We start from the raw sequence: 13,428 nt of genomic DNA on the forward strand, positions 1-13,428 counted from the left end.
AGTGCAGAGGTGTGCCCACCCCAGAAATGCAAGCTGCCACCTCTACCTTCTCCTCTGGAGGGGTCAGAGTGATTTTTTTTAGCCTCTCATGTGGCCGATCACATGTTTAGATGTTAATAACCGTGGCCTCAAATGAAGGGAAAGTGGACTAGGGTGGCAGCCTGGACTTTGAGGCCTCTCAGGCTTGGTTAGCCCTGGGTTATTTTTCCAGCCGTGCAGCTCGGAAGAAGGCTGGAGGGTTTATAGATTTGGGGGGGACCTGGGGTCTTCCCCAGAGGCCTGTGTGTGTGGCTGGGTGATTTGTAGGTCTGCAGGCAGCCCGGGCGGCCGGTGCAAACCGTAAATCTCCTGCTAAATCCCAGGCAGCTGCCTGTGTTTAGGTTGGCCTTGTTCAGGGAAGGTAATGTCAATGCAGCCATTATGATTCAGCTGAGTCCTCTGTACCCACACACCATTTTTTTTTCTTTTTTTTTTTTTTTTTTTTTTTTTTCCCCGGGCTTCCAGATCCTGGGAAACCCCACTGACATTCCTGACACCACTCAGGGGCTTGACAACCCTCCCACATCTTGGTGGCCCCTGCTAATTTTGGTAATTAGCCCCTAGCCAGGAGGGGTGGAGGCTGGAACCTGTTCCCTCTGTGCACTAATTCTCCGGGAGGACTCGTCGAGGAGAGCGTTTGATTTCCCTCAGGTCTTCCCAGGACACTGATTCAAGTGCCTCTAGAAATCCAGGGAGAAAAAGCTTCTTCCGTGGCTGTGATTATTGTTTAGAGGTGGTGACATTGTTCGTGGTTATTAATAATTGAAGCCTGAAGATAAAAACTTAATTTTGCTCTATTGGAAATGCCTGCAATTAAGTAGGATGTAGGATTTTAACTATGTTTAACCTATATATTTACATCTCTAGAGCCCTGCAGAAGCATTAACTGTAATTAAGTTTAGTCAGGAGAAATACTGTGTTTCCATTTGCCTCGGTTTTGTGCTTAAACTTGTGCTCTGGTGACTTTATGCTCCTGATGAACATCTCTCATTTTTTGGGGTGTGACAAGAATTGCTTTTTAGTAGCCCAGTTCTAGCAGCAAAACTCGGTGCTCTCGTGAGGTGCTTGGGTGGTTTTGCTGGGAATCTGAGGGATTAAGGTCTGGTTGTCTTTGTTAGCCCAGAGATGGAATTAACTGATGGATCCACAGCTTGTGAAATAGACATTTTGGAGGTGGGTTTGATGCTTTGAGCTGGTGCCGTGACCCCTGAAGCACATAGGTTTGGATGCTTGAAGTCTTATCTAGAGCATGGTGGGTGCTTTCTTCCTCCCTCCAGACCCCATGAAATTAACCTTCAGAGCTTTTTTGTTGCCCAGAAGTCATCCTCCTTCATCCCACCTCCAGCAAATCCCACCTGCAAGGTGAGACATCCTCTGGGAAGTATGGCCTTGTGCTGCCAGGATCTTTTTTTCCAAAGACACCTGAGCGTGGCTGAACAGTGGAAACCCGCCCAGCTCACTGTGTTGGCAGCTGCACCCACGAAAAATTGCTTTAAAAAAGCAAGATCTTGGAATTTGAACACCTGGCTGAGCCACAGAAGATCATCTAGAGGATCATCCTACGGGGGTGTGTGTGTCAGGCAAATGTTGCAGCAGCACAAAGCTGGTGAAGGGGGAGCAGCCAGGATCTGGGGCCCACTTTTTGGTTGTGTGTTTGTCAGTGGTGTGCCTAAAAATTTGCACTTTGTTGTCCTGCCATAAGCACCTTGGCTTTTCCAGGCACACAGGTTTTTTTCCTGGCTGGAAGACACTTGGAATGTGTGTGTGGGGGGGATGCAAGACCCCTGAGGTGATGCTCTCTTACTCATCAGCTGTCTTGCTTTGGGCTGTGAACCTCCCAGATATGTTGTAGATCATCTGCTTAGTACTCAATTAAGGTTTGATTCTGGAAATGAAGGAATGGTGGGACAATCCCAGTGTGTTCACCCCAGGAATATCTCACACCACGTGTGTCCAGCAGGGGTGAAGCCCCACTCAGCAAACACTCAGCTCTCCTTCTCGCCACACAGCCAAGTTGTGCCTTCAGAGCCTGGTGGGGATGCTGCCAGAGGAACAGAGCCCCAATCCCATGGGATTTGTTCAGTGAGGCTCCTTCAAGAGAAGCCTCTGGGAGGCCAAAGCCCAGCAGCAGATCAATAGGTGCTGTCTTCAAGAGGCTTTGGAGAGCTTCCCTCACGCTGCTGCCAAGAGGATGGGTTTCAGAAGGTGTGCAAGTTCACCTTGGTATCTGGGGACACTTCCAGTTCATGGAAAATCATGTAGCTTCCTTGCTGTTTTGTTTTTTTAGTATAAACTACTCCTGAGGTGCAGTTGGATAGATGAGAATTGGGTTTTCTCCACTGGGATCTGTGGAGAACTTTTCTAGCAGAGCACACACAGTCAAATTAGCTTTATAACTGTGTGCAAAGCAAGGGAAGGTTCAGGGACATCTTAAACCCAAGGGAAGTTGTGGCTGTTGAAAAATAAGCAGCACCATCACTGTGGTTGCCCTTCTTGTTTGTCTTCTCTAAGGCTTCAGTTGGTTTGTCTTGTTGGTTGTTGCAGTTTGGTGGCTAAGAAGAAATATTTGGGGGGAGGGAGGGAAATGAGGTGTGGAAGTGGCAGAAAATGGAGAGAAAGGCCGAGGTTCATGTGTTGAGACTCAGGGCACAGCAGAGGAAAAGTGCAAATACCATCTGAGTCAAGATGCAGTGGTGGGATCTCTAAAAAGCAAGTGGTGTCATAGTGCAGCAACTTGTCTGGACTGAGCTCAAAAAGGTCTGGAGTGCAAATGATCCTTCAACCTGCCTGAACCCCACAGGATCTCTCCAAATTACTTGGGAAACTGGTATTTTTTAGGGGGCTCTTTCTTGCAGGAAAGTCTCTTGCTGTTTGTAAATGGGATGTGCTAAGAGAAGGGGCAGGTTTGAGGTTGGGGGTTGCAGAATTGGTGCTGAGTTTGCCAGCCACATGGCACTTGATCCAAAAATGAATCAGAAGTTGAATGCAGCACTCAGTGCCACTTCTGCAAACCTCTGGGGGCAACGGGTTCAACTCTAAAAAGATTCATGTAGCCCCAAACACCCCCGTGGTACCTTTCTATTTTTAGTTTATGAAACTACCCAGGGCCAGGTTTCTTTCTTGCCTGTAGCAGAGATGTTCTGCTGTTGTGCTGATTCACAGAACTGCCACCACTGGTGGCAAAACCTAAACCCAGCCTTGGTTTCTAAGAACTGTTCAGAAAACTGTGATAAGGTGTCAGGAAAAGGAGGTGGTTTGGCTGTTTTATTTCGTTTGATTCCTTAGAGAATAACACCAGGTGTTTCAGATTGGTGCTGGAGGTGGGACATAGGGGAAAGATTAAAACTGGAAGAAGGAGATGGAGGTTGGAGATGAGGAGGAAATTCTGGGCTGTGAGGGTGGTGAGACCCTGGCCCAGGTTGCCCAGGGAAGCTGTGGCTGCCCCATCCCTGGCAGTGTTGAAGGGCAGGTTGGATGGGGCTTGGAGCAGCCTGGGCTGGTGGGAGGTGTCCCTGCCCATGCAGGGGGTTGGATCTGGATGATCTTTAGGGTCCCTCCCAACCCAAATCATTCCATGACCCTGTAAAGGTCCTGCCTCTTTGGACCCCTCAGGTTTGATATGTTTTTCCAGTTTCCCTGGATACCAGCCCAGGGAAGGTTCATCCCATTCCCCTCTTCAGGGCTGTGCAGGCTGCTTGGAGGGCCCATTCCATAGCAGGGAGATGAAATGAGCCCCACATCACCCCACATCACCCAGGCAAGGTGCAGAAATAGTATTTTTCATTTCTTCCAAGAAGGACAAGAGGAATGAGGCGCCTCTAGCCGTGCTGGTTGTGGTGCTGGTGGCACAGGCAGGAGGAGGCAGAGGCTGTTCCTGAGGAAGTAGGGCAGGGTGCTGGCTTAAAATAGCAACCAACGCTGGGCTGCTTGTGATGAAGGGAGCTATTTAGGTAAATCCTGGGGTCTCAGTGGGGGCAGAGCTGCCTGCTAATCTAAAGATACTCCTTGGAGACCTATATTTGTCCAGGATCCTTCCCAGCTTGGCTGGTTTTCAGGTGTTCCCTGTTGGATCCCTTGTGCTCCTCTTGCAGGTTGTGTAGGGATGGTGGGTGTGTTTTCTGGATGTTAATGGCTTGGATAGTAATGGAATTAGACATCATTAAGCAGCAGGAGTGAGGAAACAGGCTACGTAAAGGCATAAGCATTATCCTATAATGCAAGACTTGGCTCTGAGTCTGCCAGGCTCGTGGTGCTGAAGAGGCATATGACGATGACACTTGAGAGCAGGGTCAAGTGTCCTGTGAAAACCCTTCAGGGGAAGGAGCTTGGTGGGGGCAGTGGGAGGGATGGGAGCAGCTCTGCACCCAGAGCATCTCTGGTGAGGATGGCACGGGCCAGAGGTGAGCAGGAGGAGGAGGGGTGGGAGTTCCTGGGGGTTTAAAAGCAGTATCATAGAATCATGGGATGGTTTGGGTGGGAAGGGACCTGAAAGATCACCCAGATCCAACCCCCTGCATGGGCAGGGACACCTCCCACCAGCCCAGGCTGCTCCAAGCCCCATCCAACCTGCCCTTCAACACTGCCAGGGATGGGGCAGCCACAGCTTCCCTGGGCAACCTGGGCCAGGCTCTCACCACCCTCACAGCCCAGAATTCCCTCCTTATGTCCAGCCTCCATCTCCCTCTCCCAGTTTCAATCCTTTCCCCCTTGTCCTCTCCCTCCCTGCCCTTGTCCCAAGTCCCTCCCCAGCTTTCCTGTAGGCAGAAAGAAATCTCAGGGCAGCTTTTAAAGGTTTTGCTGGCAGGGAGGAGGAGCATGACTCTCAGTTCAGACCTCTGAAGCACAACCTCGGTGCTGTCTCCAGCTGCAGCATCTCCAGCTAGGAAGCCTGGACAGGATCTCTCCATGTTCCCATTAGGAGCAGGGGTGGATGTGAGTGTGTTGAGTAATGGGACCTCCTCCAGCTGGGAGCTCAGCTCTACTGTCAGGAGAGGGCTGGTGGGGTTTCTCTTTCCAGAAGTCTGCATCAATCTCCTGCTTCCTGAGGGCTGCCCCACTTGAGTGAATTCCTTTGCAGTGGTAGGGGCTGTAAAATGGGAATTTAAAGCACTTTTTCCCTGCTTCAAGCTGGATCTGGTGAGAGACTGACAAGTGTTTTTTGGGGTGAGTTTCAGGAAAGCAAGAGAGAAGTGGTGTCACCAGTGATCCCAGTAGGACTCTTCAGCTCCCTAGCCTAGGAAATATTCCCTCTGATCAGTTGCTGGGTGTAGTGAGTGTGACAAACTGGCTTCTCAGACAGCAGGGAGGATATTATCCCAAAGGTGAGAATATCCCACAGGATGTTATCCTAGAGGTGATGTCTCAGGTGTGTTTCCTGAAGGAAGACCTTGAAGGGCACAGCAGAGGGCTGGATTTGCTGCTTCTGGGAAAACTGGGCGATCCTGTCATCACACTCCGTCCCTGGCACGTGAAGGTCTGTGAAGCTGCTCTGAAAGCATCACTAGAACTTATTTTATCTCATTTATTGGGCTCCTTACTCTTTGGTTTGGAAGAAAGCTGCTCTGGCTGAACTCCAGTCTGGCCACTGGGAAGATTTTAATTAGTTTGCAGCTCCCTTCAGACTGTCTGCACCTCTGTGTGGCTCTGAGGTGCTATGTGAGTATAAATGTCAAACATTGCAGTAAGTTCATTGCAGGACACGTTTTTTAACCAGAACTATTTTGATCCAGAGAAAATGCAACTCGGGGTGGAGCTCTGAGGTGTGAGATGGGAGGAGAAGAGAAACTGAGCCCCATCTTGTGTTTGAAACCAACCGTGTCCTGGGTTGTCACCAGCAGCATGGCCAGCAGGTCAAGGCAGGAGAGTCTCCCCCTCTACTTTGCTCTGGTGAGACCCCCAGTGCAGGGGAGTATCCAGTTCTGGAGTCCGCAACACCAGAAGGTCGTGGAGCTTCTGGAAAGAGTCCAGAGGAGGCCACAGAGATGATGGGAGGGCTGGAGCAGCTCTGCTCTGGAGCCAGGCTGGGAGAGTTGGGGTGTTCAACCTGGAGAAGAGAAGGCTCCAGGGAGACCTGAGAGCAGCTTCCAGTGCCTGAAGGGGCTCCAGGAAAGCTGGGGAGGGGCTTGGGATAAGGGCAGGGAGGGAGAGGACAAGGGGGATGGATGAAAACTGGAAGAGGGGAGATTGAGGTTGGACATGAGGAGGAAATTCTTGGCTGTGAGGGTGGTGAGAGCCTGGCCCAGGTTGCCCAGGGAAGCTGTGGCTGCCCCATCCCTGGCAGTGTTGAAGGGCAGGTTGGATGGGGCTTGGAGCAACCTGGGCTGGTGGGAGGTGTCCCTGCCCATGCAGGGGGTTGGGTCTGGATGATCTTTATAAAGTTCCTTCCAAGTCATTCCATGAGTCTATGATTCTGTTCAGGTTTCCCATGTGCAGCAGCCAATTCCTGCCCGGTTCATCGTCCCAAGCCAGATACTGAAATGACACAGGGTGCAAAGCTGTGTCTGCTTAACTGTGGAGTCAGCACCCCCTCCCTCCTAGCACCCCCTCCCTCCTAGCACCCCCTCCCTGCGGGTGCTGGGGTCAGGTTCCCCCTCCCCAGCAGGTGGGGGATTTGCCTGGCACACAAAGCCCCGCTGTCCTTCTATTAATGATCCCTCCGTGGCCGTGCTGGCAGCTCACTAACCTTGTGAAACAGGTGGTGAATTTCCCTGCCTGCTGACATCTAGGAATCCCCTCCTGTCTCCCTTGGGGAGCTCGCTGGGTTGTGTTGTGTTGGTTTTTTTCAGTAGCTGCAGCTGTTTGCTGCAGACCTCGGCCTTTTTCTCTTCCTTTATTCTTTTCCACTCTTAAGTGACCCCCTCGAGTTGGCTGAGGGACCAGCCCACTGGTGGAGCTGAGGAGAGGAAGACACCAGCTTTGCTGGGGGTTTTTGTGCTGTCAAGTGATTAGATCTTAGCAACATTTCTTTACTGAGAGGTTAATTAAGCACTGCCCAGGGAGGTGGTTGAATTTAAGAGATGTGTGGATGTGGGGCTGAGGAACGTGGTTTAAGAACTGGACTTAGTAGTCTTGAGTTATAGTTGGTAGAGTTGGGGTATGCTTGAATTCGATGATCTAAAAGGTCTTTCCTGACCTGATTCTGTGGTTATTTCATAGCAATACATATATTTTTAACTGTTGGAAAGTCTATGAGAGCTCAAAGGCCTCAAAAGAGATTATATTTTTTTTTTCCAGGCTGGTGTTGAGGGTTTCTGTGCTGTCCTTGCTGGGCAGTTGGTGTGAGGAGCCTGTGTCCCCTGCAGAGGACTTGGGTCCAGACAGATTATCTCAATGACAATCCCAGGCAAATGCTCATCAGAGCTGGTCACTAGGAGAGGGACCTACAGGTGGCAATGTGGGTGCTGGACACTCCACAGACCTCTGAAGCAAGTACAGTTTTCATGTCTGCGTCACTCCCAAGGAGGCTGAGGAAATTCAGTGCCCACTAAGTGCATTTTTGAGACAGTCTCTGACCACAGAGAGCTTTGGCAAGAAGAAAACCAACAGGGCATCATGCATCTGGGTCTCAGCCATGGCTTCATGTTCCATATCAGGGGAGGAGCCATGGCATGAAGAGCCACTGGACACGGGGGAAGCCTTGAGGAGGCTCCCCAGGCTGAGAGCTGGGCAGCTGATGTGCAGTGACAGCCTTAAGTCGCCTCTGTTCTAATTAAATACTCCCTGCTTAATCTCACCCAGCTCCTTGGGGAGTGAGGAGAGGGAGCAGAGTGCCAGCCCCAACTGATGGACCAGCAGCAGGGGCCATTGTAGTTGCCTCTGGGCTTCCCTGCCCTGGCATGGTTTGAACCCTCCTTGAGTAGCCACAGTTTACTTGGGCAAAGACACCTCTTCTTTTTTTCCTAGTCTGCTGACACTGTTTCCTGTCCACGCTCTTTTGCTAGCAGAAGAACCATGATCATAGCAGATGCAAGGGAGGTGAAGAAGAAATACGTGGGCAGTTTCTCTGGTTGCTTCTTCTGGAAATAAAAAAGTGCAGATAATACAAAGGGAATGGATGAAAACTGGAAGAGGGAGATGGAGGTTGGACATGAGGAGGAAATTGTTTGCAGTGAGGGTGATGAGACCCTGGAACAGGATTCCCAGGGAAGCTGTGGCTGCCCCATCCCTGGCAGTATTGAAGGGCAGGTTGGATGGGGCTTGGAGCAACCTGAGCTGGTGGGAGGTGTCCCTGCCCGTGCAGGGGAATTGGAATTAGATGATCTTTCAGGCCCCTTCCCACCCAAACCATTCCGTGATTCCATGATTCTATGATTTAAGGTTAATTACCTTCTATCCCAATTCAAATTTAGGAGTCTGTGTGCACAGCTCAGGTAGCTGCAAGGTTTTAGAGCCCCTGAGGCTTCCAAAATGCACAGATGGACACTGACTTAGGCATCTTTTATGGTTTTCTAGCCTCTTGGCATTGCATTTAGTAGTTCTCTGGGTCTGTGGGAACTGTGAGCATGGCCAGGGTTGTGCTCGTTTGGCTCACATTGTGTTTGTGTTTGAGTTTTGATGCACAGGACTGTCACTTGCTTCTTTTTTTCCTGGAATTCAGGGCACCTGCACAGACAGATTCTAGTAACTGAGAGTCAACGTGTCCTCAAAAATTCAGGTGTTACTTCTTGAATGACTGAAAGGCAGTTGGTGAGGTCAAGAGTTTTGCTGATGGGAATGGTTCAGTTGATGAGTCTGTTTCCCTCAACTCTAGTATCACCATGACTCTGTCTCTCCCACCTCCAAGAAAATTGTTCAGTTTGGCAGAATTCAATGTACAATACAGATATTTTTAGTGTTATTATGAAGAGATACTCTGGTTGCCCTACAAAAAGGAATCTGGTTCATGGTAAGGAGCAGAGCAAGCTCTGTGAACCGGTTGCATACTGGGAAGCTGGCTCCAGCAGCACAGCTCTGGCTGGTTTGGGGTAAAACTGGGGCATTTGGAACTGCATTTAATGCTCCTCTGGATTGGAAGGAGCTGCCATTCAGTAGGAATTTCCACTTGTAAAATGGATGAGGAAGACACCCCAAGTCTTGTGGGCCAGACACTCTATTTGCTTGACTTGGTGACTCCCCTCAGGGATTATTGTCTATTGATGTTACCACAGTCCAGTGGGAAGGGGAGAAGTTCCTTGATTTTCTTTGGTATTAGGAGGATGTATATTTATCTGTGTCTTTTTACATCTGCATATTTAGGGTCTATATTGCTCATTTTGTGTCTCCACAGCTCCTGTAGCTGCAGAGAGCAGAAGTTCTCTGCCATTGCAGGGTCAGGGCTCCTGTGCCAGCACTGCTGCAGACTGGAAAATGACAGATGATTTTCTCAGGACTTGATCCAGGCTTTGAAAAATTGGGATCAAGCATACATCTGTTTTTGCAGACTCTGGTGTAAAGTTTGCACTGAGGCACCCCAGGGGAAAGAAAATGTCATGCAGACCAGTGTAGGGATTCTCAAAACAAAGACATCTTGGCATTTTATGACCAGAAATTTGTATGGCTCATAATTTCAAGAAAATAAAGATAATTCCAGGGAAAATTGGGTAGTTGCTACTAAACTAACAACAGGTTTGGGTTGAACTGGAGCTGCTGAGGCTCAGCCCATCCTTGCTCTTGGTCTGGACCCTGAAGCACCAAAGCAGGTTGGTTGGAGTGTTGCTGTGGGAAAAAGCAGCACCCATCACTTCCAGGTATTTTTGCCTTGTGGAAGTTGGGTGTGATCCTGGAAGTTAAACTTTCTGCAGGCACAACATGGAATTGCTGTCGGGTTGCTGAACCTCTCCAGGTTATTGCCTCTCAGCTGGCACCCTGGGAGCCCTGGACTCGACTTTGAACAGGCAAATGTAGGTTAGGTGTGAATGGGAATAAAAATAATGATAAGAATAATCTCTGATAAAAATAACACTGGACTATTTGGAAACTGAGGCGGGGGAAAAAAAAAAAGCCCTGACCTGGTGCTGTCAGAGCTCAAGGCAGGAGGCACTTTCTCTCCTCCTTTCATGCAGACTGCTCACCATAGAGATTTCTACCTTTACCAGACAGGTCCAGCTTCCTCAGTGACATCTCCTCTGTGGCAGGTGGACATCTGTCACCCCTGGTATCAAACCCTCCTCAGGTCTCTGGGGTGCCTTCCAGCACAGCTGGGGAGGGTGCAGGAACTGGAAGCTGTTAGTACCTTTAGTCGTGTGTCTGAGCATAAAATACAGCTTTTACTTGTGCCTAGTTTTGTCTGAGCTCTCCCGGCTGCTTCAGAAGGCCCAAAATGTGCTTTTCTCACCCCAAAGTGCATCTGTAACCACCTGCTCAACCATCTCTCAGGCAAGGAAGGGGGCTTTTGCATTCAGTGCCTTCCAGCTTCACTTGAGAGGGGTGTCAGGAGTTATAGATAAATCCCTCTCCAGCTGATCATCAAACACATTTAATCCTGGGTGGCATTTTGGACTTGAAGCCCCAGGCAACCCCAGGGGGAGAGGACACCTCCTTTTTTTGTTGGAAACCCAACCCCACGGGGAACAAGCAGAGTTTGCACTTCAGGCAAACAGCACTTGCTCCTTTTTCAGTCATGAATCTCCCTTTGGTGCTTTGTGCAGTAGTCCAAGGGAACTCTCAGATAGATAAACATGAATTTGAGGATCACTTTGTTTTCTCTCCCGTGGCTCTTGCTGGAGGTGTGGGTCGGGCAGCCCTGCTCTGCCTGCTGCTGCTGCCTCTGGTCATGGGAGAAGGAGAGAGGATCTTTGCTTCATTTCACCTCCTCTTACAATAGATTATCTGATCCGACCCAATCCAGGCTGGAAGAGCCAAGAGAGCTTAAACAGGGATGGAGAAATACAGAGCAGGCTTTTCTCCTGGAGGAACAGAGACTTTTTTTGCACTGATGGGCTCTGGTTTTGTAGAGAAACAGTCTTTTAATCAACATTTCCCATCCCTAACTATCCTCTCTGCAAATGCCCACTTGCTCCTGGACTGGCAAATAAAATCTGCGTTAATTTTGTAGTGAATGGAGTTGTGCACAATAGTCAAGCAAAGAGATCATAGAGTCATGGGATGGTTTGGGTGGGAAGGGACCTGAAAGATCATCCAGATCCAAGCCCCTGCATGGGCAGGGACACCTCCCACCAGCCCAGGTTGCTCCAAGCCCCATCCAACCTGCCCTTCAACACTGCCAGGGCTGGGGCAGCCACAGCTTCCCTGGGCAACCTGGGCCAGGGTCTCACCACCCTCACAGCCCAGAATTCCCTCCTCATCTCCAACCTCCATCTCCCTCTTCCAGTCTTAATCCATTCCCCCTTGTCCTCTCACTCCAAGCCCTAGTAAAAATATCACAGTTCTCTTACCACATTCCCTCAAGCACTTCTGACCTTTTAATCCATTTTACACCTCAGAAGTTGACTTGCCTTTGTGCCCTGTTGTTGGGGCTTGGTGTGCAAGATCACCAGCCCCAGACCTAAAGATTTCACTGTGGACACCAGGCTGGAGGCAACACCTGGTTTTGGATACAAAGGGAGGATGGCACCAAGGTCACAGCCCTTGCTCATGATGTTGTGACTGTTTTATCCATCATATTAGTTAATTATCATCTGTGGGCAGTGCGTGGAAGGAGCTCTGAGGCTGAGCTTAGCATCTTTTGGTTTGGTGCTGCTCAGGCAGCCTGTGACCAGCCACAGTGAGACAGAGACAAGACTCCTCCTGCCATGCTGGTCCCTCTGAGAGAACTGAGCATTAATGAGGATAAAATTCAGCTCTTTAAAAATACAAAACAGAGTGGGTATTTGTGCGTGGGGTGACTGCTTGCCCTGAGTTGGCTAAAGCCCTTACACAAGTTGTGCTGCCTAACAGGATTACTTGCTTTGACAACACTAATTACTTAAATACTCATCCTCTTGCCCTGCTGCAACGGGCACTGCTGGGTGTGGGTTTTAGCCTGGGCTCCAGTCTGTGCTTCTCGTGGCCCCTCTACTGGGTGGAGGATTTTTCAGAAGTGCTTGACAGCTCCAGGTGCACCAGGAGTGTTTTGCTCCAGAGCTGCTCAGGGAGCTGGGAATATCTTTTTAGGGGTGGGTTTAGGGAGAAGCAGGGTGAGGAGAAAAGTGGAGCAATCCCTTGCTTAGCATGAGGCCTTTGCTGCGTGTGTGCATTCCCAGGAGGGTGCTGGTCTCTCTGGCATCTCTGGAGCAGGTTTTCCTTTTCTGCCAGCTTGGCTGGCAGACAGGCACAGCAGAGGAGAAGCTGGTTCCTGATCATGCCCAGCTCCTTGTGGGAGTGGAGCCATGCAAAGCCAGTGAGGGAACTTACATAAAACTTCTTGGCTGCTCGCATCAGCCTGGCCTCATATTTTATCTTGCATAACTCCGCTCGCTAGGGCTACCAAGAAAAGGCAAAGCAGACCATGCCAGGAGCTTTCCATGGATCTCTTCTGACTTGTGTGACAGGCAGAACTGCTCTCGTGGTCTCGTGCCATCTCTGTCCCCACTTCTGTGGGCTTTTCACTGTGTTAGGGTGGCTCTGGAGGCAGTGGCTGTCTTTGAAGGCCTGGGATGATGGGGGAATACGGAGCTGGATGGCTTCTGTCTCTGTTCTCTTCCTTATAAATCATTTGACCTTCAAGCACTCTCTCTGTTCCCTTGGAGTCAGATGGCAGATGCTCGGACAACTGCCCAGTTTGTGCAAGTATTTACAAATCCTTTTCCAGTCACTTCATGGCAGGGAGTCCCACAGCCTCCCTTGCTCCCAGCCCTCTGCCCATGATCCCACCCAACTCCTTCCAGCCTCCCTAGGTCCAGCAGAACCTATTTCTGTCAGCCCTGCAACTTCCCTGCCTGCTCCTGCAGACACCACTGCCCTTAACACAGAGGGAGAAAAAAATACCTGAGATCCTGCAAAATGCCAAGTTTATCCTCAATTACCAGAGGAGTCTTTTCATTTAGGAAAAAAAAAAAAAAAAAAAAGGCATAAAATGTTGCCCAGCCTGTGTTGGCATAAGCAGGGGTCTTGTTTAAACCTCTTTAATTGGCAGCTCAGTGGGGAAAGCATGACGTGTGCCCTGGACCATTCAGGGCCACTTAGCAAGGACCCAGCAGAGAAAAACTTCCAAAGCCACTGATGAAAGAGGTTCCACCAGCTCCTCTTTCATGACACCTGCTCCTGTCCTCCTCTGTCCTACATTTCACATTATTTGAAAATCTCTTGTGCTGCCTCTTTGCTTTTTCCCCACTCTTGCTCCCCTCCCCGGGTTTCCAAGCTAAATTGCTGCTCCCTTTGCATTTAAAAGAGGTTGGTTTGGTTGCTGTTAGTCACTCTATTATTTGACCAGCATGATTGCTTTGCCTGCTAAATGCAGCCTAGTTTGGCATG

The 13,428-nt window shown here is 49.9% G+C and overlaps 1 protein-coding gene across 4 annotated transcripts in view; it reads left to right on the forward strand.

Moving 5' to 3' along the window:
* Window positions 1-13,428, forward strand: part of PPP3CC (protein phosphatase 3 catalytic subunit gamma) — a 41,961-nt gene that overhangs the window by 2,505 nt on the left and 26,028 nt on the right. The window lies entirely within an intron of this gene.

The sequence above is a fragment of the Apus apus genome, chromosome 26 (assembly GCF_020740795.1).
Source record: "Apus apus isolate bApuApu2 chromosome 26, bApuApu2.pri.cur, whole genome shotgun sequence".
Taxonomy (NCBI): domain Eukaryota; kingdom Metazoa; phylum Chordata; class Aves; order Apodiformes; family Apodidae; genus Apus; species Apus apus.